The following is a 17,804-nucleotide window of genomic DNA, read 5'->3' as shown; positions in this document are numbered from 1 at the left end:
TAGCAGTGCTTGGTTTCCAGTTCCTAGGAATCAGAAGCTGAGGCCTATCCTAATCCTTTCTCAGATCCTTCTCGTAGTCTGCTTCAGAAGGGAAAAAAAAATCCATTTGGATGTGGGTAAACTTCCCTTAGTTTTTAGTTCATTATTAATTTTTTTTTGTATCTTTGAAAATGACATTTTTCCAAGGGTATTTTATCAGTGGGCTCTCTTGGCAAATAATACACTAAAAAGAAAATAAATAAAATAGTGTTCTTTTTGCATGCATTTGGCACAAGTGAAGACCCTCTACTGTGTGAGCACTTGGTTGAATTATTTCTGCCTACTTGCTTTCCTGTTCCCACAACAAACAAGGCTGCACAGCTCCAGTAAGTGGATATGGGGAGGTCAGGGTCCTTTGTCTCACAGATCATCATGGCTCGCTCTTCTCCTTTGGGTGAATGGGATATAACTTACACAATAAGTATTGGGGGTGTTTCAGTGTGGTAGAGCCATATGTAGGTGATGATGATGATTTTTTGGTAGAGTGAGAAGATGGAGGGCTTTCAGCCTCTCTAAAGGAAACCTGATTTTGTCTTTGGCTACTCATTATAAAAAGAGAACTGGCCACCATCATCCTCAAAAATGTTTCCAATGCCCCCCGAATTCAAGTCTTACTGCTTAGCTCCTACAACTGGCAGGAGCCCCTTGCGGATGGCAAATAAAAAAGGGGGCTGAAGAAAGACATTCCCCAGTCACCCCAAAGTTCATTTCCACTTCAGTCTGAGGGCCAAGGGGAAGCTCTGTCTCTTCTGATTTGGTTCGAATTGAGGCCATCCATCCCAGGTGAGCTGCATTCCAGGCCTTTTTCTTGCTGGTGTCAAAAGCCTGAATGTGGACTTCAGGAAGGCTTGAGGGCTGTCTTGCCTGCTAACACTGATTTTATGATATGCTAAACATAACATTCAATAGCTATTACTTCCACTGTCAGAGAAACAACTTGAGCCATCTATCTTCCTCCTCAGACTATATTACATTTCTCCCCACAAATGACAACGCATTATAATATCTTTTATTATAATATTACTTATTTATCGCCAAAGGTTTTCCAGCATTAATGCTGAGGGCCCTCATCCTTTATCTGCTTTTTGGTTTGTTTGTTATGAATGTCACACTTTATTTATCAAGATGGGCTCTGTTCAGAATTTGTGGAGACAGGACTCCTCTGATTTACTTCTTATGCAAACCTGAGCTTTTATCTCATTAGGTTTCTCAGCATGCTGGGAGGACAGGATGGACAAGATGTTCTGCTTTCTTGCTTTGTCAAAGGATCCAAAGGGGAAAGAGCAGGATTTAGGATTATGACACTTGAGCCTCAGAAGAGAGCTCCTGGGGTCACATGTGGCAGTGCCCCCTCTCTTTAGGCAGGGCTACAACCTTGACCCTCCTATTTCAGTAGGTTTTCTCTGCAAAAGGAGCTCCCAAAAATTGTTCTTGGTAATGTGTTCCAAAGTTCAGCAGTCTTCCTTTCCAAGAATCTCTTCTTCCCCACCCCCAATTAAACACACTCCCTTAACTTCAGTAAAAAAATGTGACATTCTCCGGAGATCTTATTTCTGTAAGAAGGGTACTTCTTACTCTTGTAAGAAGCCCCTTGTAGAAAATGCTTTAAATGGCATACACTTGGAGGCAATCATTTGTTTTACAAAGAATAAAAAAAAAATGCTTCCTTGAAGAATGATTCCTCTAGTTCTCTTAAGTGACTGTGTATACATCATTAATGACTGGACAGAAAGGCTTTTTTTTTTTCCCCAGTTGGGGGTAGGTGGATGTGCAGGCAGAGAAGATAAAATTAAAGTGCCCGCAAACTAATGTTTACTGAAATTCTGACAAATGCTATTATGGTCCTTGTAAAAAAACAGAGATGTTTCTACATTGATACATTGATATAAAAACATCACTTTACATTCTCCTTGGATAGAAAGAAATATGATTCAATAGGACTTGGGAATGAACGTTTGCCCTGCTTTTCTCTCAAAATTTCTCCAGCACCTAAAATCCAGTGGTGACTGAGCCCAAGGTCAAAACTGGCCCTGAACAAATGGCTAAGAGAGAGGGACAGAGAAGTGGTTGTTGTTTACCTTTATTTGTCTACCTACCTTTTCTATTAGTGCTCCCTTCGCATTGTAACCTAAGACCTAACCTACCCTGTCTTTCCTCACCTAGGCACCCTGTACCAAAATAACCCTATCTTTTATGTCCTGTCCAGTATGTCTCAGCTTTGCTAGGTAAAAACCCGAGAGGTTGATGGCTGGTTACAGCCTGAAGCCAAAATCCTTATCAGGCTGGTTCATGTTTTAATAACAGATTTTTGGAAAGCAGTATTATTATTCAAATAATGCTACCATTAGGGCAGAAATTCAGACATCACTGAGTACTTACTGGGGAGATACTTTGGACTAGGGCCGAAAGCACAGGGGACTCTAAGGAAGTGCTTCAAATCCCTCCAGGGAATGGACTCAAATTCTCTGGCCCATGAGACCAGCTCCAAGTGTCTGGCGGGCTGGTCCTTGCCCTTGCTCCACATCCCGAGGCTCCCCTTTCCTTCAACAAGCCAAGCATAGGCCCAACGTAACAGCGCGACTTTGGGAACATGCAGAGCGGGATGTTTCATATGCACACAAAACAAGACTCCATGTACTTTTAGCTGTTTCCCCTAAAACAGATGATGAGCTGCAAGGCTTGTTCTGAGTGGGAGAATGGCTCAGATGACTCAGATGGCTTCCCATTTTTTGCCACATGCTTGCCCACCTTCCTCAAAAGGGAAGAAAATAGTGTGGCAAGGAAGTCCTCCCTGATTATAGAGGATTTCAAAGGGACACTGGGGAGGGATAGAGCAGGGCAGGGCTGGGGTGGGTGTTACAGGGCCGCTTGGCTGACTGGCAAGAACTTGGGTGCTGTTGGAAGCTCATATTGATCTGCTCTCAGAGTCCTGCACTCTGCATGGGGCCCCCCGAGCTCGCAGTGGCCAATCACCGGGCACTTGATCACTTGATAAGGCTTGCTGAACTCTTCCTAAAGTGGTGTAGACCTCTTCCTGAAATACAGTGTAGACTGGGAGAATAAAAAAAAAAAAAAAAGGGATGCTCAGACTTTACATTTTACTAGAACTGACCGCTTGCCTTATATCTCACCCTTTAGTATTGTTTTCTGCAAAAAAAAAAAAAAAAACAAAAAAAAAAAAGAAAAGACAAAATAAAGACAGTGAGTTGAAAACAAGGGCTGGGGCAGCCCCGGTGGCCCAGCGGTTTAGCGCTGCCTTCAACCCGAGGTGTGATCCTGGAGACGTGGGATCGAGTCCCGCGTCGGGCTCCCTGCATGGAGCCTGCTTCTCCCTCTGCCTGTGTCTCTGCCCCTCTCTCTCTCTCTCTCTCTCTCTCTCTGTCTCTATGAATAAATAAATAAAATCTTTAAAAAAAAAAAAAGAAAACAAGGGCTGTATGTCCAGATGAATGGACTTACTTTCTTTGAATGTCCCAGGTTCTCCCACTTTCCAGTAGCACAACTGTTTTCCTTTTTCCTCCAGCTTATTAGGATAAGTTCAGTTGGTTTGGGTAGATTTGTTACCTCAGACCAGCTGAGGCCCCTTTGCATCCCAGGCAGAAGGAGAAGGGATGAGGCCATCTTGCTCCTAGTGGCACTTGGGCGGCTCTTAGAGTGGCCAGGGCCCTGCGGTGCGAACTCCTCCTGGATGATGCTTTGGATCATTAATGGGCTGAGTTCAGGATGACTTAGAGAGAATGCAGTGTTGAGCACTGTCATCATTTTAGTACAGTACTTAAGACGACAAATACCATTATTTGTAGGCTAGGGTTTGTGAAATGGTGCCATAACTCTATTTGCACATCATTTTCTTTTTTTTTTCTTTTAAGATTTTATTTACTTATTCATGAGAGGCAGAGACATAGGCAAAGGGAGGAGCAGGCTCCCTGTGGAGAGCCCTATATGTGATTCGATCCTGGACCCCAGGACTATGCCCCAGGCCGAAGGCAGCCACTCAACCACTGAGCCACCCAGGTGTCCCTGCACATCATTTTCTATGAACACATAGACCCATGGTCATGTTCTATGAAATAATTTGTAAGCTCTGTGGGGATGGAGAGAAAGATCCTTCTGAAAACCCAGCCTCTCAGGATCAGAGTCTGCCATGGGTACAGCCCACTGATTCTTCTTCTTCTTCTTCTTCTTCTTCTTCTTCTTTTTTTTTTTTAACTACACAAGTGATGCATCCCTATTGCCCCTGGGTGATCCTGACTGATCCCTTTAACACCACACAACTGGCTTCTAGGGGGAATGAGGTTGACTAGATGCAGCGGACATGATTGCTCACCAACTTTACTCTCTCAGTGTCATGGGCAAAGGAAAAATATAGTGAAGATGGTGCTTCTACTCTGGTTCAAAGAGCTCCAGGCCCCATCTTCCTCCCTTCTCAAGGACCTACTTTCCCTAGCTAACTGATTGGGGCTGGGATTTATTGATGCCCACCTTCCCTCTATACCCATAGTTTATGCTTTCAATATTTTTTGCTTGGATTAATGTGAGAGTCCTCTGGCTGTCCCCCCCACCACACACACACCCTGCGCCCAGTCGTGCACCTATTCAGTTCATTCTTCATAATTTAGACACAGTGACTCTTTTATTTATTTATTTTTTTAAATTTTATTTATTTATGATAGTCACACACAGAGAGAGAGAGAGAGAGAGAGAGAGGCAGAGACACAGGCAGAGGGAGAAGCAGGCTCCATGCACCGGGAGCCCGACGTGGGATTCGATCCCGGTCTCCAGGATCGCGCCCTGGGCCAAAGGCAGGCGCCAAACCACTGCGCCACCCAGGGATCCCACAGTGACTCTTTTAAAATGTGAATCTGACCATGTTGGTTCCTTGCTTAAAATTCTCTTCACTTCAGGATAAAATACAAAGTCCTTTGCAAGCCACAAAAAGCCCATTATGGACTGTTCTTTCCAGTCTTACCTCTTACTGTCCTCCTCATCCTAATCCCATGCTGACCTACTTGTAGCACTCATTCCTCACCTGGGAATCTTTTCAATGTGCTCCTTCTTCCCTGTAATAGTCTCTCTGAACCTGCTTTCCCTTATTTGGCTAACTTCTACTTGACTTTTAGGGTTAATTCTGAGATTTCCTTCATTCGGATGCCATTCATAGTTGATTGCCATGGATCAAGTTTAAGATCAAGTGTTTGTTCTTGGGGTGTCTATAGCCTTTGGGCTTGCTTCTGACATAGCAGTATCTCCCTGTTTTTTATGTGTTTTCTTTGCTTGCCTGTCTGCCTACAAGAAATTCAATTTTTGAGGCAAGGACTATGACTTAGTCATCTTTTTAACTCTGGTATTTGATCAATAGAGTAGGTTCTTAGCAAATGCTAGATGATAACTGTCTCACATACTAATATAGGTAACTGGTCACAAGTAAGCTGCTTCCTTCCTTCCCTCCCTCCTTTTCTCTGTTCCTCCTTCCTCTCTCCCTCTTTCTTCCTTCCTACTTCCCATTCTGTTTCTTTTTTCTTTTCTTTTATATTCTTTTCCTTTCTTTTCTCTTCCTTTCTTCCTTCTTTCATTTCTCTCTTTGTTTGGAATGTTTTTCCCTTAGTGCTACATATGGTACTTCACTAAATTTAGCAGGGGGTCATTTAGTGGATAGATATCACCCCTGCAGTCTCTCCCAGGTAAGCCTGTTTAGAGATTTAGAGCTCTTCTCTAGCCCCCTCTCTGATTTTTCTACTCTTATCACTAAGATAAGATACACACACACACACACACATATTTGGTACACTCTTGGCATATATGTACATATATATATGATATATATGATTATATATACTTATATCATCTATATCTCATGCCATGGCCTGGATATCCCCATTCTCTCTTGCATTCTCTAAATATTCCAACAAAAATTTGGTACATTCTGCTCCTCCTTTCCCTACCATCACAGCATCAGAATCCTTTGTTTGTTTCCCATGGTAGGGAGCAATGGTGAGCATGGCAGTTAGAGGAGTAGGGGTGAACCCAAAGTGCTACATCCACTAGGTGGGGTTTGGTAGGGAATCGTTCTTTTCCCTTTCTGTTCTTCGTCCTTCTAAGGCCGGGGAATCCACAGTCCTTGGTGGTCATTAATGTTATCCATTAATATTTCCCAGACTCATGGTAGGATTGCACTTACTTGGCTAAGCAGAAGTGAAAAAGTTGCTTCAGACAGAAGCTCCTAGAGCTAAGATGTGGTTCACCATTCTCAGATGGTCACTGCTTTGTCTCAGAGTGGGGACAATGATGAGAAGTGCCCCCCTGGCAAACGTACCGGACATGTACTAGTATTGAGAAATAAAGCTTCATATGTAAAGCTGCTGAGATTAGCAGGTTATTGGTCACCACAGCATAACCTGGTTTCCCCAGCTGATGGAGTTACTGAAGTGACAATTTCCTCTTCACTAGAATTCTCCTTCTGGGGATTCCATAGGGAGAGGTGGTTCAGCATTATGGACACTGACACTTCTGCAGCTCTGGCTGTCCCTGATCTAACCCCTGTGGGTGGAGGGCCATGATTTTTCCTCACCTGCTTTTCCATGGCATTCTCATTAGGAGAGCCACGAGCCTATTGCTTCACCACAGCAGACATCTCTTGCTTGATTTCTGTAGCATCTTTCCTTTTTTCTTCTGCTAAGATCAATTCCTACTTTCTTTGGGGAGCTGTTCCTGCCCCATGATAACCTTATGCCTACGATGCGTTGCCCATCAGCATCAGGTACCCCTGAACACAAAAATGGGCACATGATCTGGGGCTGACCATTTGTCATTTCACAAGCAGTTGGCATAAAAGATGAAATATGACCCAATTTGGTTTAATCAGAGAACGTGTCTGCTTTATTAAAGTGGGAAAGTAAGAGGCATCTCTTTCCTTCAGGTTCTAAGATAAGAAGACTTGAATGCAGAGTATGCTTCTTGCTGTACAGAAGAACTCCATCTGCCTTGGAACAGCATTGTCAACACACATAGAACTAGAGACGAGTAAGAGAGAAACCTGCTGATTTTGTGAGTTAATAGATCCCTCCCACCTTGTTCCGAAATTAATCTATGTTGTTTATCTGACAGTAGCAGAAAGAATTCTTACTAATTTACCAGAAAATATTAAATCTTCTTTTTCTGAGTGATCCTATTTATCCATTTCCCTTCCTTCCATGCATTGGTTTTAAATATACGTGTGACCCAATTCCTTGGACATGATCATCCTGGTGAACAGACACTCAGGCCTGAGAACCTCAGAGATATGCAACTGTTGACTTCACTTAGTAAGAGGTTGGATACAGACCACTCTCAACTTCCTGAACATTGCTGCATGACTGGACCAGAAATAAGTAGAGAGAGGCCTCTGAGCAGAGAAAATATAGTTCATATAACTCACATTCAATCTCATGAATATTACTCCAAGGATCATCTATTCAGGAAACTCAGAGTTGATTTCCTCTCATTATATTTACAATTATAAGACTTTCTCAATATTCTCCTACCATAGAATAGAAGTGGAATATCAGGAAAGGTGAAAGAGGGGGTGCTTTGTGTCCTATTGACAGGAAGTGACATTTGATAGCCAATTCAGAGAGAAGTCGGAAAAACCATAAATGGCAAGCAAAATGCTTCAAGGTTGGGGCTGTCAAATGTCAGGTCCAAAGCGTGTTTTACCCAAGTGGAGACCAGAGGACATCACTATTTATCAGTGAACCACACATCACTGCTTCTAGGCTTTGTGCAAAAGCAGATGCTCCTAATGTTACGCTGAGTCAATACAATGTTCAATTACCTTTGGTATCCTTGATTTATTAAGGCAAAGGTCTGTATAATTCATTCCAAAAAAATACTGATACTATTAATTGTTTCAAATGCTGACCATTCAAAGAGTTAAGTCCCAGTTTTTCTAGCAGATTAATTTATGTAGAACAGCCCTTTCTTTAATGATGCGGGGTCGATGAGGTGTACTGTATTGTTTATCAATATCCATAATTTGCATTAGGGATATATTTATTTTGTTTGTATGCACACTTCTTAGTATGTGATCACATTTGTGTTTTGTAAATACTAAAACACAATACAAATGTTCTTTGTCACCATGGTCCCTAGAAGCTCTGAAGGACACTGACACTCACTGGCTCTTCTCTAGGAATCTCTAGGGAATCTCCATTCTCAAAGTTTTATGTACATAAAGCTCTTCCAGGGAACTTGTTCAAAGTGTAAGTTCCTAAGGCCCTTCTCAGATATTCTGACTTAATGGCAGAATTAAGGTTAGAACCCAGAAACCCACGCTTTAAAAAAGGACCCCCTTCCCCCAGTGACTCTAACACAAATAGTCTGAAGTCTACCGTTCTATAAATATTGCTCTGTGATTCTCTAGAGCCTCCAATTGCTCTCAAATGCTTTCCTTTTTCACAATGGGCTTGAGGAGAAATTTCCCCTCCTGTACCGTGTCTAAAGTCAGGACATAGATCTGAATCCTTGAGCAAGGCCTAGAAGTCATAAAATAAAATAGGATTTGGTTGAGGTGACTGAAATAAGTTGAAGTAAAAAAAAAATAAAGACTTCCTAGGTCATGTTTTAGATGGTGGTATATTTAGAATTATTATCCATTATTTATGTGGCAGATGATGTTCATGAGATGCTTGATGAGTCCATGTTAATAGGCAGTGTCGTTGCTGAAGGGGAATGTGACATTGGTCTATCCTTTCTCTCTCTGGCTTCCCTCTCATTCTCTCTCCTGTTGAGCCCCAGCCAGTTCTAATAGCACTTCTGGTTTGGCACCTTGTAGTAGGAACTTGTGATAGCGAAGTGAAGTACAAAATTCAGTCTTTGATTTAGAGACTGGTGACCATCTTTCTGAATCGTGCCCATTGTTTAATGTAGTTATGGCTACCACTGCCATTCCTTCACCACCCTCTGTGTGAAGCATTTGTCATATATGACCTCATAAAATTCTCATAACAGCCTTGCAAGTAGATGTTATCTCTTTTAAAATGAAGAGGCTAAGGTTCAAAGAGGTTAAATGATCAGCTCATGGAAACACAGCCAATAAAGAGTGGAGCCAGGTGACCCTGAGTGCAACTCCCGGGGCCTCCCCACCACTTGTCAGAGTACTGAAGCCCTCAAAGGGAGAAGAGCATGCTAGTCCTTCTTTGTCTTGGTCTGGGTCTGTTTAGTACTTTGCTCTCATGATGGTCAATGATGCTTCTTGCCTGCTTTTGTCAGATTTAGTTAATCTTCTCTGGGTTCTTCTAGCATCAAGACCCAGACTACTTACTAAAGAAGCTCTTTTGGTAGAGTGAGATCAATCTTAACATGAAGATTTCCAAGAACAAAAAGCACTTGATGCATTTTATCGTAGGTCTGTGGATAAACCGCATTAACTTCACAACTGCCTTTGCTGTGACAAATTACTTTTTTTCCCCTTCTTTGACCTGGATATAGCCTTTCAAGAAATCCAGACCTATCATGTGAGGTTGGCATGTCCTAGGAGAAAGGGGAAATGCAAAGTTAAGCATGGTCTGTCAAAACAAGGGGCAATTGGGCTTGAAAATCCCCGCTCTTCAGGGGCAGTGATATCCTGGTTTAGTGTAATGAAAGTCCTCATACCCAGTGTCCTCTAACAATCTGACTTTAATGGGGTTACTATAGCTGGGGTAAAGCATTTTATATGGAACCAGGTTTACATTATCCTACTCTTTAGAGATCTTGCTTGCAATGCTGTTCAAATCCTTTAATCCATAAATAGGATTCCAGACAGCACTGGGCTGCCTTCCAAAACTGTAATCTTCCAGTATATGAATTATTACCAAAAGATTAGGGTGTTTCTAGTAATAACATTTCAAATAAATCAGCTTTCATGGAGGAACAACAAACTAATATTGGAAATAACAATATAAAGACATTTATATAGCCACTTGCTAGAATAACTTCCCTAACCAGGGGCTTCTTTTCTCATTTACATTCATTCTGTTTGAAAAGTCTTTTTTCATTTATCATCAGCTGCTGGCTTTAGCCTTAAAGCATGCCACATGTTCCCCGAGTCCTGGGTCTCCTAAGTCCCGTCTTTGATGCTTCTGAAATCATCAGGTGTATTTACCCAGGGATGGTCAGAGGTGTTGACTGTTGTCCCCAGAAACTCCAGATCCCTTTGACCTTTCTCTCTTTGGTTCCGGGCAAGTGTGGAGGGGAAAGGTATAAGTAAATTTCAGGCTGAGAAATACTTTTTGGGGGCTTTGTATCAAAGATTGTGAATGAGACTTGGGAGTAGAAGAAAAGATTCCTTGCCCAGCTTTAGATATTGAATGATACAAAGATCTCTGCTGAGATTTACCCTGAATGCATCGATCGTGATGAAGACCCCAAGACTGTGTGATATGAGGTAAGAACACGTGCTTTATCTCTGGATGAATTCTGGCTTCATCACTCACCAGTCTTGGGCACTTGGAGAAATTCCTTTGCCCCTTCTCTCCTCCTTATCCTCATCTGTAAAATGGAGATACTTCCTACTTCATGGGGTTATGGAGAAGATTAAATGAAATACCAGTGGCACCATCAACACAAATACAAAATTTTCTCTCCTTTTTACTGTTCCTTTGAACCACTTGAGTTCATTCTAAGGTGGTTGATGGGAAGTAAAGAGACTCCCTTTTTTAGTGGTGACAGATGGCTGTTTTGAGAAATGCCTCCAAGCTAGAAGTAGAGATGCCAGGTTCAACTCCCATTTCTGTGGCTCACCTGCTGTGACCTTGAGGGAGCCATCACACTTTCGGATCCCCATTCCGTCTTTTATTAGGAGAAAAGTGTCTGGCTCCTCCTTACCTTGTAGGATGAGAGACTAGTAAAGCCTATATTCTTATATGATGTCACATTTTAGGAGACATTCCATAGTCATAGAATTTTAATGCTAGAAGAGGTGATCTAGGAAAGGAGGGAATTAACATTCATTAAAAGTACTCACCACGTTCAAAGTGCTTTATATGCTTCACCATATTTAATCCCAACAACCCCATTAGGGAGGTGGAGTTATGCCCACTTTACGGAGGTGGAAGCCAAGGCTCAGACAGTGACTTTTAGGTAGCGCACCCAAGATCACACAGCTAACATATGGCAGGGGCGGAGCTCAAACCCAGATCTATAGGACCCCAAAGCCCATGGTCTTCTATTTTACCATGTTTTATCATTCGTAATTCTCCTCTTACAGGTGACAGACCGGGACTCAAGAGATATTAAATCATTCAACCATGGACTTCTCTGGTTGGTGAAAAATCCAAGACTAGAGCCTAGTTTTCCTGCTTGCTATTCCTGAGAGCTCCCCCCTCCAGAAAGAATTGGTATAAATTCCCTAACCTAACCCTCTATCTTCCATTACTATTTCAAAGGTGTTTTTGTTTTCATTTTGGATAAATTTTCAACAGACAGAGGCACCTAACATTTTAGTTCTCAGACTCCCTTCTTATATGAAAAGGTTAGAATAGTTGATTTCTTTGGTTCCTTCTAGCTCAAAAATTCTATTATTCCTATGACCCTCCATTCCCCATAGTAGTTAATGATCTGTAAAGAAACACTTAAATGCACAGGTTTACTACCTTCTCGCTCTGCAAGCTAGAGGGAAGCCAGCTATTATTTTTCTTCTTCAAAAGGGAGATCTGAGACCCACATTGCTTAAGCAACTAACTCAAGGACATAGCTGATCGCTGGCTGAGCCAGGCCGGGAATGCTTGAGGGAGATCTGTGTTTTATTCACCCTTTAACCTCGATCCTTAGCAGAGGGTCTGGGACATAGTACGTGCTCGTTTAGAGGTGAACAGACACACACTCATGCATTAATGGATGAATGAGGTGAACCCAGGCTTCTCAACTTCCAGTGTAAACTGCCTATAGTAGCTCTCCCCCTCCCTCTCTCTCTTTCTCTCTTTTTTCCCCAAAACCTTTCGAAATGGGGGCAATCTGCCTCTTTGCTAAATGCTTCATGTATTGGGCTTTCCTAAAACAGAGTAGACCTGTAGTGTGCATTTCAGAGCAGGAGGGTAGCAGGTGTGAACACAGAGTGAGGAGGATGAATGAGTGGATTTGCACACACCACCCAACTACTGTGGCTCAGTTGTAGGCAGCATTAGTGTATTATTAATGGGATGGGAAAGGGGACGCCCAGAGAAGAGATGTTTGCAAATTGTCTCCTCAGATTAAAGGATCTTTGAAATGGAAAGCATTAGCCCTCTGATTGAGCCCTGCACTTTACATTTTGGACTTCTAAATGAAAAGGAAAAGAAAAGAGGGGGAAAAAAAAAACCAACCCACCACTGTGTTTTTGGAAGCTTGTGTCATTTTTTTGTTTCTCTTTCCAGCCCTCCGCTTAGCTGCCCCCAAAGGCAATGATGAATGGAACGTACTCCAAAGGGGAGCCGGCAGGCACCCGGGGCCTGGTGCTGTTTCTGTCAGGACGGCTCAAAGGGAAGGCAGCGCCACACAGCACGTCCCCCTCTCCTCCCTAAACAAATGTTGTTTTTACTGAAGTGGTGACAGTCTGATTTAATTACAGGGAGAAAGGGAAAGGGAACGTTCATTCTGTCTAGTGGGAGAAGTGAAATTGGAAGCTGTGAGTAGGATGGGAACCAGAATTTGCCAGTCCCCGGGGCCTCTTGCTCAGTGATGCTTTCTGCCTCGGTTTCCCCATCTGTCTAAACAGAAACCAAGCTCTCCTAGCTGTTTCAGGCGGTGTGTGGAGGGAGTACTTTGTACAAATTGATTTGAAGGCAGAAAGTGTGGGGAAGGTGGAAAAGAGGTATGAAAGGTGCTGTGAAGGCCAGTGGTGCCAACTTTGTGCGTTTGTTCCTTCCTTATGAAGTGGGATGGGCTGAGTGAATGTGAGAACTGAGACATGGTTCTTCTTGGGGAGTGTTAGGGGTGAGCCAAGTGCCCCCCCCTCCCAATCACATGCAGAGGTACTTTTGCTTAGATGACACTTAACTTCAGGAAAGCAGAAGGATGGACTTGCTGACTTACAGAAGACCTTCCTCAGGCCGTGACTGTGGGGCACCAGGCTTGGGCAAACAGGTCTTGGCTTTGGGAACTGAACACAATGCATCTTTGTGGAAAGCACCCCGTCCTTCCCTTGGCCTGTGGCATAGGGATGGTTCCACTCATCAGTGGGCTGGCCTCTTTCTCAGGCACTGGCCTGCTCTTCTGAAGCAACTATTGTCTCCTTTTCTGTTCAGCTGTCAACTCCTTGCCCATGATGCTGTTGACTTCCAGCCTGAAAAGAGCCTTTTCCCAGTGGGGCAGTGAGGTGAGTCTCATCGGAGGGAGTTGTGGTCCTTCCTCTGTGCCAGAGGCAGAGCCGATATCTGACAGTGATCTTAGCTGACCCCTGTGGAAATAAGGAGATGGGAAGATGAGTAAACTGATAACTCTTATCTTTATTTCTAGACACGTTTAGGGTTGGGTGAAGAGGTTCTGTGAGGCCAAAATATGTCAGCTTAGGAGTTGCAAAAATGCAACCCCATGAGAAATCCACCCACGGTTAATTGGACCATGCATTTATTTTTAGAAATTAAGCAAAAACCCCAGGATAGCATGTAGCATCACCTGGAGGGAAGTGTTAGGACTAGAAGTCCAGATATTTAGGTTCTGGTTTCAAGTCTGGAGCTAACAAATTAGCTTATGTGAATCCAACATGCTGCAATGCTAGTGGATAATGGTAAATGGCTTGACCAGTGGATGAGCTTAGGTGACTCAGTATCTGCTTGAAAATTGTTCTGCTCATAGACATGTAACATTTTATGCTGTCTAAAATAGTGGTAGCCTTAGATTTGGGAAATTGTGAGGTTTCTCTGGACACATTTTTCACTGATGTAAAAAGTATTTACCCTAAGTTTGCTTTTTTGTTTCCAGTTTATATTAAAACAGGCTAGAAAGAGAGAATGTAGAAAGAAAATACTGTAATTCTGTACAAATTGGAGTTTCAATGATCATTATTAAAGAAATACTCCCAAACAATGAAAAATGATACACGGCACCCCCAATACCAGTCACTCTTTCTCCTTACTCCCAGGGTGACTCAGTGTGAACCTTGTTTGGAAGTTTCAAGAAAGGACAGACTAGCTCCAGAATTGCTGTGACATCTGTCTTCGGGTTGCTGGTGATGGAAGCAGGCAGAAATTCTGGCTTGGGAAAGATGGCAAGGTGAAAAGTTCATGAGCTATTTGAAGCTGAAAAAAAAATTAAAAATGTGTATCCATTAGAGGAAAGAGAGGAGGGAATTTCTAAAATTGCTAATGGGACTAATTTACCTGTTCTCCTTTGAGAGGCAGGTTGATCCTACACTTCAGGATGTTATGGATCTCTTGCATTTTCCTGCTGTCTTATGAATTTTTTTTGTCACGTGGCTTCTCTTTTCTCCTTTGTTTTATTCTTTGGAATCCCTTTTCTTCTACCCAGGCTTCTGGATAATCAGCCCCATGATGCCAGGTGACTTGCTCCGTTCAGCATAATTGAGTCTTCACATTCGCTTGAAACTTGGGCCCCTTTGGAGCCAGCCAAGCCTGGTAATTAAAATGTCCCCTTCATCTTTAATTGCTTCATTTAACATCTAGTGCAATGGTTTAGGAGCACTTGTGCCCTCTGCAGCGATCTGGAGTGCCCTGGATAACTGACAAGCAGCACCTCTTGCCCTCGGCTCAGACGTATCCGTCTATTTTGGGGTTGCGTATCTGCAAACCCCAGCCCTCCTTTGATCATGTGCTTTTCTCACTTGTTTAGGAAATGTATTTTTACTTTTCTCTGCATTCCTGGGTGTCAAGTGGGGCCAGTCCCTGCCCCAACCCTACACAGAGAGAGGATATGGCGTCTGCCAGTAAACCTTACCATCACACAGGTCACACATTCTTACCTGAGTCACCTGAGTCAGGTGCAGGGGGATAGGGAGAAGCTCTGGGCTGGGAAGAGCAAGGTCAGATTTGGAGTATCAGTCCTACTGGTTCCATCCACCTGCATCTCATCGTGAAGTTGGGCAAGTTCCTTGACTGAGTGCCCTCTAGCCCCACTTTCCTCACCACGCCATGTGGTCACTGTAGGGACTAAATGAGGCAAAGGAGGGAGGTTTGATAATAGAGAAATGATGAAGAATTGAAGTTATGATTTTGGCACAGAGGCAGTTGGGACCTTGAATGTGATGAGAAGAGACTATGTCTCACCTGTATCCTCTCAATGTGGCTGGAGGAGAGACGTGACTATTAAACACCCGTAGACATGAGTTGTATGTGGCAGGAAGGGGTGATATTGGTTACTGGGGAGACACTGCCACAAGAAGCCTTCAGTTCATATTCTCTACCTCATTTTCTCTAGATTGTTTTTCCCAAAGAAAACATGATTGGGTAACAGGGGTAGTTATCTTCCTATTGGAGGGATTCTATGATGTCACAGTGTCCTACTGAAGAAGGATGGGTAGCAATAGCTCTTGCTCATAATTTGAAGAATTGCTCAATGTAGCAAACCAGGGATGCATTTGCTGAAACACTTTCCCATGTTAAGGAAAGTCAAACAAAGTGACCTTGAGTATCCTTTGGGAGCAGAGAAAGTAATGTTGGTGATACTGAGCCTGTCCCTACTGAAAGTGAAGAAAAAGGTCAATGTATTGCTATGTCCACCAGTATTTTTTTTAAATGAATTTAATGATGCTTCGAATCTAGTAACTTCTACCTCTTAAGCATCAAAAAATATTAGGGCTTCCTCTTGATGTATGTGTGTGAGTGTGTGTTTGTGTGCATACATGTGTGTAGGATGGGGTGTGGGGAGAGCATGAGATTCTGTATGGGATGAGCTGTCATGAGAAGACAACTCTAAGAACTGGATCTTTTGGATTGAACTGTTTTTTTGTGGGGGGGAAACCTACTCTTGGTGATTGCCAGATTTGGCAAATAAAAGTACAGGGTGTTCAGTTGGATATGAATTTCAGATAAACAATGAGTTCATTTTTAGTATATGTATGTACAATGCAATATTTGGAACACACATAATAAATTATTTGTTGTTTATCTGAAATTCAAATTTAGTTGGCATCTTTCATTTTATGTGGCAACCTTACTTGGGCTGGGGTGGTAGACATTATCAGAGTCTCTTTGGATTGTGAAACAAGCATACAGCTATTATTGTTCTTCCAGGATTTGCAGTGCCAATGAGATCCAGAAACTTGAGGGTAGAAGGTTCAAGGCCTTGTACCCAATCAAGTATTTTGAAAAATATTCTGCTGTATAGTTGAGAGCAATAGGTATGCTGAGAAAATCACCTGGTTGTTCAGCACAGGGTCTCAGAATTTTGTGTTTACTCAAGATCTGTATTTCTTGCCCTTTCATTTGAAAAGCATTTATTGAGCACCTACTGTGATCCAGACATTGTGTTTGGTCTCCGGTAACTACAATAGAAAGCCAGTTGTAATACCATATTGTTGGACTATTTAAGTTGGAAGGAAAAAGAATGGACTTACTCAAGAAAGCTTAAAAAATAGAAGAATAATTTTTTCTCTTAGATATTGCATGTTTATCTCAGATTTTCTCTAAATTTCTATTCTGTTCTCCTTTCCACCAGCCAGATTTTTCTACTTACTCATTTTTCCATATGGTCTCAAATGGCTACCCTGGTACCTAAAATTACATAGCCTTCCAGTGCCAAACCGACTTCAGTATTGGCAAGTATCTCCATGTATCTTAGTTTAAATCCTTGAAGAAAATTCATTAACTAACTTGTCTTGTAGGTAGTAGTCGTAAGATGCTCATCAGCTTATGGATTCATTACTCTCATGTCAAGTGTCCTCTCATAGTTCAGTAAGTTGTGGTCAGATGGGGGAGTGGGCAAGAAGCTCCGCTGAATTGTCTAGTACATTCCATTCCTTGCTTTCTCTTCTTCTCACACATTTAGTTCCAGACACATTTCTGCCTAAATAAATAACTATCTTTAAAGCTCAGTAGTGAAGAGTGTAGACTCTGGAATCAGACTGACTGTGAATCTTGGCTTCACCGTTTTAGTTTTATTATGTCCTTAAGAAAGCTACTTAAACCTTTCTATTCCTGAGTGTCACTGCTGATAAAAAGGATATAAGAACAGCAACCATGTTGAAGAGTTGCTGCCATAAAATACATATAAAATATTGAGAAGGGATCAGAAGGTGAATGCTTAATAAATGGGAGCTATTATTAGTGGTATTGTCACATATACGGGCACACGTCTGGGCCGCCTCTTCCCATTAGAAGACTATGTGATGTCACAACCTGCTGCTGCATCCAGAGTTAATGTCAAAAGGGCCTCTTTAATTTCCAATCTCTAGGTAATGTCCATTTGTCCCCTGGTTACATTCCAGTGGACCTAAATGGCAAATTTAATCAATACAAACTTAGAGATTCAAAACTAGAAAATTCTGATAATGAAGAAGTAGAATTAATACAAATCATCATCATGATCCCTCTACAAAATAAGAGGGAGAAGAACATTATAGAATAACTACCCCATCTTACAGGCTACCCTTCAGCCTTGCAATACAGGGTGTCCCTTCTGGTCTTCTAAGTACAGCTGCTCATATTTGTAGGTGATAAAACATGGGCAGAGGTCTGAGTAGCCTGTGTCTCCTTCTAAGACTCATTCAGTTCGTGTATGAAAATTCCAGCATGTGTTAAAATAGGACTGAGCATTTAAAACATAGCCTGGTACCTTTAACAAAAAAAAAAAAAAAAAAAAAAAAAATAGCCACCTGC

General features: G+C 42.3%; 2 long non-coding RNA genes across 14 annotated transcripts in view; one reads left to right on the top strand and one right to left on the bottom strand.

Moving 5' to 3' along the window:
* The window catches only part of LOC144316401 (uncharacterized), a 55,779-nt gene extending 48,637 nt beyond the window's left edge, over window positions 1-7,142 (top strand). Inside the window, exon 5 of the long non-coding RNA XR_013382346.1 lies at window positions 6,956-7,142. This is a non-coding gene — a long non-coding RNA (uncharacterized LOC144316401). The remainder of the gene's footprint in view (window positions 1-6,955) is intronic.
* LOC144316400 (uncharacterized) lies at window positions 6,888-15,451 on the bottom strand. Of its 13 annotated transcripts, none has more exons than XR_013382341.1 (9): window positions 15,255-15,450; window positions 14,951-15,137; window positions 14,131-14,270; window positions 13,066-13,429; window positions 12,361-12,550; window positions 10,882-10,980; window positions 10,394-10,545; window positions 9,338-9,546; window positions 6,888-7,049 (listed from the first exon to the last, which is right to left on the bottom strand). It is a non-coding gene; the product is annotated as an uncharacterized LOC144316400 (long non-coding RNA). The 13 variants fall into 13 exon arrangements; XR_013382344.1 differs by having other exon boundaries at window positions 10,491-10,545; window positions 15,255-15,449; XR_013382335.1 differs by having other exon boundaries at window positions 10,394-10,980; window positions 15,255-15,451.
* Between the last annotated feature and the right edge of the window lie 2,353 nt (window positions 15,452-17,804).

This window comes from Canis aureus, chromosome 6, assembly GCF_053574225.1.
Source record: "Canis aureus isolate CA01 chromosome 6, VMU_Caureus_v.1.0, whole genome shotgun sequence".
Lineage (NCBI taxonomy): Eukaryota > Metazoa > Chordata > Mammalia > Carnivora > Canidae > Canis > Canis aureus.
Note: the sequence above shows the minus strand (reverse complement) of the source record. Positions and strands in the feature narration are given on the sequence as shown.